The sequence below is a fragment of the Pempheris klunzingeri genome, unplaced genomic scaffold (assembly GCF_042242105.1).
Source record: "Pempheris klunzingeri isolate RE-2024b unplaced genomic scaffold, fPemKlu1.hap1 Scaffold_184, whole genome shotgun sequence".
Classification (NCBI taxonomy): Eukaryota; Metazoa; Chordata; class Actinopteri; order Acropomatiformes; family Pempheridae; genus Pempheris; species Pempheris klunzingeri.
The window spans coordinates 1-9,644 of NW_027255087.1; the positions used below are offsets into that span (position 1 = coordinate 1).

The following is a 9,644-nucleotide window of genomic DNA, read 5'->3' on the forward strand; positions in this document are numbered from 1 at the left end:
AATTACATTAAAATGATGCATATCTTATACTTTAATTTCACAAAGCTAGGATGACCTATTTCAATTAAATTTGGCATATTCTCCAACATCATCCATGTTGTAGTCTTTAATCAATGTCAAACGATACACTGTACGTTGTTGCTATATTTAGTGTATACAACATATATTAAATGCTTAACATTAGTGATTACTTTTTTTTCGTAAATATTCCAAGCTACTAATGAAACGTTCCCAAAAGTCAGAAAATAATGGTCTATCAATTGCTTTTAGATTTTCTCTATTACTTGCATCAATACTCACATACATTTTGAGTTACTGGTACTAAATTTCTATATTATTAAAAATTATACTGTATATACAAATATGGATTGAATGTAAAAAAATTGTTACAATTATAAGAAAATAACCTGATTGCATCTGGAAATTGAGCATTGGTTACCAGGAATGTAGAAAATTTCTTTTTTCGTGTAATAAATCTATCAGGTCATTAATTTGGGGATACATTATTGGGTTCACCTATATTCACAAGTTTATGTATAAAAATAATTTATTAATATGGTAGTTTAAGCATGTATATATTTACTAGCTTTATTTTAGAGAAATAGCATGCTATATAATATTTATTTTAACACTTAAATATGTATCAACAGCTCGAAAATTAATTCCTGTAGAAGCCCTATTTAATATGTTAAGCTCGAGAAAAAATCTAAACGATAAAAAAATCTTAATACACAAATAGATTTTTTTACTTTAACACAAAAAAAATTTCTTTACTTAAAATACAAAAACGTTCAGTATTTGTCTAATTTCAATATTTCATGAATGTAAAAAGTTTATTTTATAATTTCCAAGAATAGCTAATATAATTAATCGGCATAATACATTTAAAGTTATTTCAAGAGCCTATGATTTTACTTCTTTTAGCTATTTTGCATTTTTTCGTTACGTTGAAAGATCTGTATAAAATGTTTCTGTCAAGAATAAATTGGCGCAAGAGGTAGCAAGATTCAAAATATTGGGCCGTTTTAATCACGATAACTAATCTAGCTGCCATATATACTGTCATATTTTTAGTAGTAGTACATAAAAAAAGTGGGCTCCACTTTAATTTGTTTTATTATCATGCATTACTCAACCAAAATTTTTCTAGAAATTCTATGCTTATTTTATGCTTATAGAATTAAAATATATTATAGTAATAACTATATCATTAGATAAGCCAGTCGTCTTATACTAGTCAGTCATTGTCTCTTCTTGATAGAAGTTGTATTATTACGTACGTCCTTTATCATACTCTTGTCATAGAATCTAATCTTAATCTAAGAACTATATTTATCTAGATAATCTATCGAAATAGCATACATAAAAGTACTTAGAATAAGAGAGTGAGGATAGTAGACTTTGAGAGACTTAATTTATAACAAATATTAAATGATTTTACTAAATATGCGTATGAGATATATTATGTTGCTATGCTTTAATTGAATTATGAGACATTTAATGGGGAAAGAGAAGCATAAAAAACACGAGGGATACACCTTGATTATAACTATACTAAAAAATGCTTTAAATATTTAAAAACAATTTTATATTTTAAGAAGTTATATTTCAGAATCAAAGAGTATTATTAGGTTTAAATTTAAGCTGTCTTGATAAACAAGGAATATAATGAGCCACTTTAAAAACAAGAAATTAGATCACGCATTGTAACACTTTTGACATTTTAAGGTGATTCATATATTATAAATTAACAATAAACTTTCCGGCTTAACTGAGCATATGCAATCTTAGAGGACAAATAGCTTAGCTCGCTGACATCAAGGACACTGGTTTAGAGTTCTAGTGCTGCCCCTCACTTTTTGTGGTCACCATTGTATCCACTAGATCCGCACTTTGTAGGAACACTATAATAATTGCATATTTGTATAAAAATTATAGTACATGCTGTAGGTAGTAGAGAGTGAAATAGAGTGATGATATGATGCACTAGGGGTAAAATTCCTGAACCCGTTGAGGTGATTTCCGTATATTAAAAACATCCAATAAGATGGATAAGGGGGTGTAGTCGCCCCATAAACGAGTATGTTTATTTTTAGTGGGTTTAAAATCTCACACTATCGCAGAATAATAAAGAATAATAAGTCGGGGGATGGTGTGTAATACTCGTGTGGGGGAATTATGATAATAAAAACTCTGCTGCAGTGCCCACAGCGTATATTGAAGCAAGTCTGACAAACTTGGACTTCACATCCCAATAAGCTGCGTCAGGGGTTTTACCTTGTAACTAAAAAAGATAATGTAATTTTAGAATAGTGCATAATTATTAAATTATACATATTTTTCAATTTAACAATAATGAAGAGTATAAAGAACACCAAAACATTAGACATATCTCTATTCTTATTAATAATATCGAATTTAGATTATTTAAACCAAAATAAAAAAATTTATAATAAAATGGGTAGTATTAATAGTTTTGACCAATAGTGTTGATGAGTTAACGAATAATGTATACAGAGTGTTACTTGAATGTGAAGAATCCTGTTGATATAATCATTTATATTTGGTTAAATATTGCGATTTCATGAAATATCTTGCACAAGAGACTAATGATATAATTTATGAAATACAATATTCTGAAGTTCCATGCTTCCAAAAGTAGTGAAGATATAAAATATTTTTGAAAATAAAGAGGTCCATAGAATTCAGGTGTTTTATCTTAAACGCTATTGCTGTGCGCTAATTTATTGTTTGTAGAACAATAATTATATGGAATATGTTATGTCGGCGTAATTTTAAAATAATTCGCTTTTTTATACTTAAAGTTAAATGCACTTTCCGTAGTAACAAGCAAAAGCATGGTGAAATACTTGGATCTGTAAATTAAAAATATATATTTACTTAATTTTATAAACTTTTGGGGTTATAATAATTCAAATTATATTTTTCTATCTTACAAATCTAGCATTATTGTAATAAGTTAGAATTTTCAGTGTTCAATCAATCATTTAAAAAAACTAATATTTATTTTATTGTAAAAAAATATTATAAAATTATATACATTTATGCTAGAGTAATCTAGTTCTACCTATAATTTCGTATATTTTGCAAATTCTACCAGCATTTAAGGACAAAATAGTTTATAATTCATCAACTTATATTAAAATATTTATATTGTAAATTATTTCAAACAAAATTTTATACGTAATTTTATAATATTTGGAACCTAAAGAAATTGTGTAAATTGCATACCAAACAAATCAATGAAGTTGTAGATCTTTGATAATTAGCACTCCTGAAAAAACCTCCAAATAAATATAAAAGATTGCAGTTCTCATAATACATCAACGTACAGAAGTATTATGGATCAAAGACAATTTTAATGCATAAATTTTTAACCTCCACTTGTGTGAAATAAAAATAATATATAATATATTTCATACTAATGCTTATAAAAAACCACAACCATAAAGATATGATAATCCATCATAGTTTAGCCATTAGCAAAGATAAGTTCAAAAAGCTGGTAAATTTTTAAAATAATACTCACTAGAGTTTAAAAACTATCACATGTAAAAAATTTATTAGGATACGTTATAAAATGAGCTAATATATATACTAAATAGTCTATTGAATATATTAAATGTGAACAAATATAATTAAAAGCAGTTTAATTAAATTAAAACGATCTAGTATGCTATAATTTTGGTGGAATTTGACGAGTTGGAGCTATCCAATATAAAATGAACCAACTTTTAAAAATTGATTTAACTAAAGGAATCTATTTTCTTATCATTATCGATGGAAGTAAATTACATTGTTAAAAGGGGCACGAATAATTTGACATTTCTCAGTCTACAAACTACGAAAAAATTCTCTGAATGTAAGTTATTTTAATAATTAATAAATAAGTTTCAATTTAGCTGTATTAAGAGGTCTGCATTCTTACGACGCATCAGGCATTTTTTTTAAAAATTCAAAGAGATACTAATCTAATATGAGATAAAATGAGTGGGTGATCCAAAAATTATGATTTTCTAAAAGCCTTTCGATAAAATTTAAGTCATGAAATCAAGATGCCTTAAAAATTACTCGTCATCAAAAGACGAATAATTTTGAATGTTATATTCTCATTCGCTAAATCTACAGATATTCTACATTTTCATTCGAAAATCGTACACAATTTGAAATTAAAATAGATAATTTATGACCTGGTATGAAAATTCATGCAATAACTATGAGTTGGAGGTAACGTTAAAATGATACAAATCGTGAACTGAGTAAATTGAATTAATTAGATCTTCTAAATATGTACTATTTGCTATGAATAAAAACGACTTTATATTTCAATATATATGGAAATATAGGATAGCTGTATCGTCTCCTCAAAACGCAACTGCTCTAGTAAGTTACACTGGTATAATTGCCAGAATCGTGATGTATATCTAAATGCTAAATATTTGAGAGCTGTGATTGTAAATTACGTAAAAAACGGATCAACTTAAAAGTGGCAGGAAAGCCAACGCAAGTGTACAATAGTACAATAGTACAATAGTGTGCCGAAGAATCAGAGGACAAAAGCGGAATATCTGGTCGGTTATTTAATTACTATAAAGCAAATATCACAATTTATGGTGTATATGTGGTAGCCACCACTTAACAAGTATATTTTTCCGCTTTATTTGGGCACTATGACCGAATACCAGGCCAATATATGGCATGGCGAATGCACAAAACTAAAAATAGTGTTATCACGTAACAATGCATTGTTAATTTTATAGAGAAAATTTGACAAACTCTGACTCTACAGTCAGGTGAGATGGGTCTATATTCGAGCCAAAAAAAAACTTAAATAATTCATTATAAAATATACCTTATATATGTTTAACTATAATTAAGAGAAATCTCGCTTCTAATTAGGTTTTTTTCTGCGTAAGCAAAAGAATATTAGCATGCAGAATTGTTTTGACTATACAAGTAAAATATGTATGGAATATATAAAAAAATATTTTACGTGAATTAAAGAAAATTAAATAATCAAGCATATTGAATAGTGAAGCTTTATACATTCTTAATAAGATTTTATTTTTCCTATTAGTAAAAAAAACCTAGCTTGTATTTAACGTCACATTATTATATTTCATTCCAATTAGAAATGTATATATATATATGAGATAATTTATTAATAATTAATTAAGCTACTTTTATAAATAATTCAACCTCCATTTAACAAAAGAATCCGAAAATGCTATAAAATATTATTTTAAGACAAAAAAAATTCCCAAATTTGTACGTTAACGGTGATATCTCGGTCGCAAGCCTGACAAAAAGAGATCTATAGTGCACTTGATGAAAGCATTAGATTGTGCTTTACTGCCGTATAAAAGAATTCATTGCAGTCATTGTTTAAAACACAAAAAATAAGATTTATTACGCAACACAAAAATATAATTAGACATTTTTTTGTTGAAACATGGATTCCACGTATAATATATTAAATATATTATAAAATATAAAATATTATACTTGGCCTAAAATTAAATTACATTATATGTGATGTAGTTACAAACTCATATTACTCTATAACTATATCCCCATAAGAAAAGCATAGCAAAGAATTAATTTCGTTAATTAAAAGTTATTTTAGATAATAATTAAATATTATGTGGGTAGGGGTGTTTTGATACTGCAACTTATCTATTAAATTATACAAAATGTAAAAAATTTTTAATTCCTATATAAAAGCATGTAATACGTTTAAAAATTAGGTTCTTTTGTTAAAATAACCGAGCAAATGTCTTTATTTAATTGATCATTACAAGAATAATAGATACACTATCATATCACTTATATGCTACATACACACATGTTTTATTTCGGATAGTACAAAATTACATACCGACTAACGAAAGAGCACAATGTTTCACCTTTTGAGCCTCACCAAAACGTTTTCATTATAACACCTTGAGCGCCTTTATAGACTTTTATCATATTTAAATGACCTTGAATCATTCCCTTGATAATAGTTTCTGCATCATCAACTTTCCATTTCCATTCAGTGCCAACGGGATTTGAACTATGTCTAACGATACTCATGTAAGTAAAAATCAATAGCACACAATTCTGGGAAAATCCTCATACCTCCAACAAAACACACACTTATTAGCACAAGCTAAACTTGGAGTAGACTCCATGCATCGGTGACTTTCAATTCCATAAAACGTGTGTTTGTAACATCCACCTCTTCCCCTTAACATTGACTAAAATATTTATTTCCAATTATAATAAATAGAGTAAATTAACATAAATATATGGTAATTTACTTTTGTCCAACGACACAGTTTAACGCCAGAATGTGTTTCTATCAATTTGTATCCTAAAAAAATTATTTTTCATAAACTATTAACATATCATGTAAATAAACAATGTAACTGCATATAGTCTATTTTAAAAATAAATCTATAATTTTTAAAATATTTTTTCTCGAATAATATCAAGATCATTAACAATTAATATGCAATGAACTTTAAGTTCCCACATAAAATGCTCATACAACAGAAAAATGATCAATCTCAACATTAGAGAATATAAGTTTTTCTCAAGTACCATACATGACCGAGATTAGTAGTAATATAAATTGTTTGACATAAGATTACTAATATATAATTCTACTTTTATTAATAATATTTTAAACAAAATAAATTTTACGATTTCTCTGTATAGTAGTTCAAGCTAATAAAAATTTTTCTTTAATAGGATGAATCACAAAATATGATTTGAGAATCTTAAAATATAGTTTTTAATGAAAGTATTAAAAATATAGACCCTAGGAATTATAAATCATCTTCATTACTTTCCTTAAAAATCATTCTTTCTCAGTTCCACCATCCACAAAATCACACTAACTGTGATTAATTTTTGATATGACAATGATTATTTATATGACATTAATTTTTAATATGACATTAATTTTTGATATGACAATAATTATTTATTACATTAATTTTTAACTATGACAATAATTATTTATGACATTAATTTTAATATGACAATAATTATTTATATGACATTAATTTTAATATGACATTAATTTTTGATATGACAATAATTATTTATGACATTAATTTTTAATATGACAATAATTATTTATATGACATTAATTTTTGATATGACAATAATTATTTATGACATTAATTTTTAATATGACAATAATTATTTATATGACATTAATTTTTAATATGACAATAATTATTTATATGACATTAATTTTTAATATGACATTAATTTTTGATTATGACATTAATTATTTATATGACATTAATTTTTAATATGACATTAAATATATGAGCTTTTATTAGTAGATAAATAATCTGTATTACACAAAATAGCAGGAAAAATTACATTTTTAAGTCAAAATTATACGAATAATGATCTCAAATCTATTATCAATTTTTATTCCTTTTAAAAAAGTATTTTGCCATAATCTAGATCTATATGATTTATGTTTATGTATTTTTTTTACTAAAATATGTAAATTTTATTTTTATAGTATTCCTCATTGGGTTTGCAAAAGTCAAAAATAATCATATTTATTATAACAGTAATATTACAGGCTATCGGAAATAAAGAAAGAAAAAACATATGAGCGTATATCTATAGATAAAAATCATAGCTAATATAAAATTTATAAACGCTAAGAACGCTTTTTATAATATACTTCTTATTGGAAATTAATATTCAGCACAAAAAAGGAAATATATTTAAATTTATTATTTCGGGTAGTTTTTTAACAAATTTTCAATGATTTTTTTATTGAAAATGGTATATAAGTCTTATTATTGATGATATTCATAAGAGTTTTACATTTGTGATTTAGATAACTTTTAAATAAAACCTACATTGGAATTAACATAATACAACAATCGAGTTAACTGACAAGAAGCAGAGCATATTTACTAATTAAAAATATACTATCGTCAATTGATGATTTTAAATGAGTGATGATTATAAATAAATGACGATCAATAACAAATATTGACATATTTGGGCTGAAATAACAGAATTACACAATCATGCAGCTGTTATGAAAAGTAAAAATGTTCGTACAAACTGTTTGAAACTAAAGATATTGGTGAAATACATTTTATAACTAATTTTAACATTTTAAATAATATAATATTTTTTAGACATTATATAACAATAGCAAATGATACAATTAATAGTCCATATCACAAAATTTAAAATTACTTTAGAGTGATAATAGACAGAAATTCAATACCAAAAAATATGCCTAGTATTTTATATCATAGATTGATAATGTATGAAACTCGAGAGCTAAACAACCAAAAAAAGCGAATTATAAATTCAACCCAACTATGTCTATATAACATGTGTTGAAATAAACATAGTTGAATCAGAACAGAAATTTTCCCGGCATTAATCCTCTTATATGCGGACAGATAAGTTAGTTCGCTGACCTCGTAGTCAGCGGCTCGAGTTCTAGTGCCGCCCACTGTTTCCGGTCCATTGTATCCCTTGATCCACACTTAGTAGGAACACTATAATAATTACGTGCTTCTATTAAAAATTATAGTACATGCGGATAGTGGGAGGATATAATCGAGTGTTGATTTGATGCACTAGCAGTAAATTTCTGCATCCATTAAGGTGATTTCCATATATTAAAAACATCCATTAGATGGATCGGAGTGGTGGTCACTCAAAATGAGGATGTTTATTTTTAGTGGGATAAATTTCCATACTACCGCAGAATAATAAAGAATAGTAAGTCGGAGCTCGTGTGTGGGTGAATTATAATACAAAACTCCGCTTCAGTGCCTGCAGCGTTTCATGAGACAAGTCTGGCCAATTTTAACTTCACAGTCCAATAAGCTGCGCAAGAAGTTTGACGTCGTAAATAAAAAAAAATTAATCCTCTATGATTATAATGTCAAAGTTATTAGAAATTAATATAAAAATTACTAGATTAAGAAAATATTTATGACTCAAAATCATGATAATACTATTACAAGACATAAAGGGGATCATATATTGGCAACGCTGAATTTGGAGTCACATTATAGCTTACGTAGATACAAAAATATAAAAAACAAAGCTTAAGTATGACAACAAAATTTTTTTTAAAATAATAGTAATTTCAAACACCATAATTTGACACCTAAAATTAAGCTACGAATGTAGCCCAAGAAACAATTTTGTTTGGTCGGTCAATGTACCTACATGTTTTATAATTTTCTAATATGATACTAATAATGTTTATGATGGGGGCTATCTGTCTGTTAAATTTCATGGCTTCTGATACATTTAAAAATGTTAATACTACTCGTATGTAAATTATGTATCTCTTTGAAGTAATCTTACTTAAAGGTTTTCTTGTACTAGAATGAAAGTATTATTGTCATTAGGCTAGCCGTAGACGACTTCTCATCTACATAATCAGAAAACATCTCATTTATATAATAAGAAAATAATTATAATAAGTTAATTTAACTGTAGATAGTTACAAGAATCTTGAATTTAATAATGAACACAAGTAATACTTTCAAATTAAAAAAGCAACTAATAAGTAATGCTCTAGATATTTAACGCAAATTAGAATGGTTGCTTAATAGAATTAGGTACAT

General features: G+C 26.2%; 1 pseudogene; it reads right to left on the reverse strand.

The window, feature by feature from the left end:
• Window positions 1-30: 30 nt before the first annotated feature.
• LOC139225408 (S-adenosyl-L-methionine-dependent tRNA 4-demethylwyosine synthase TYW1-like) lies at window positions 31-6,613 on the reverse strand (annotated as a pseudogene).
• Window positions 6,614-9,644: the final 3,031 nt, after the last annotated feature.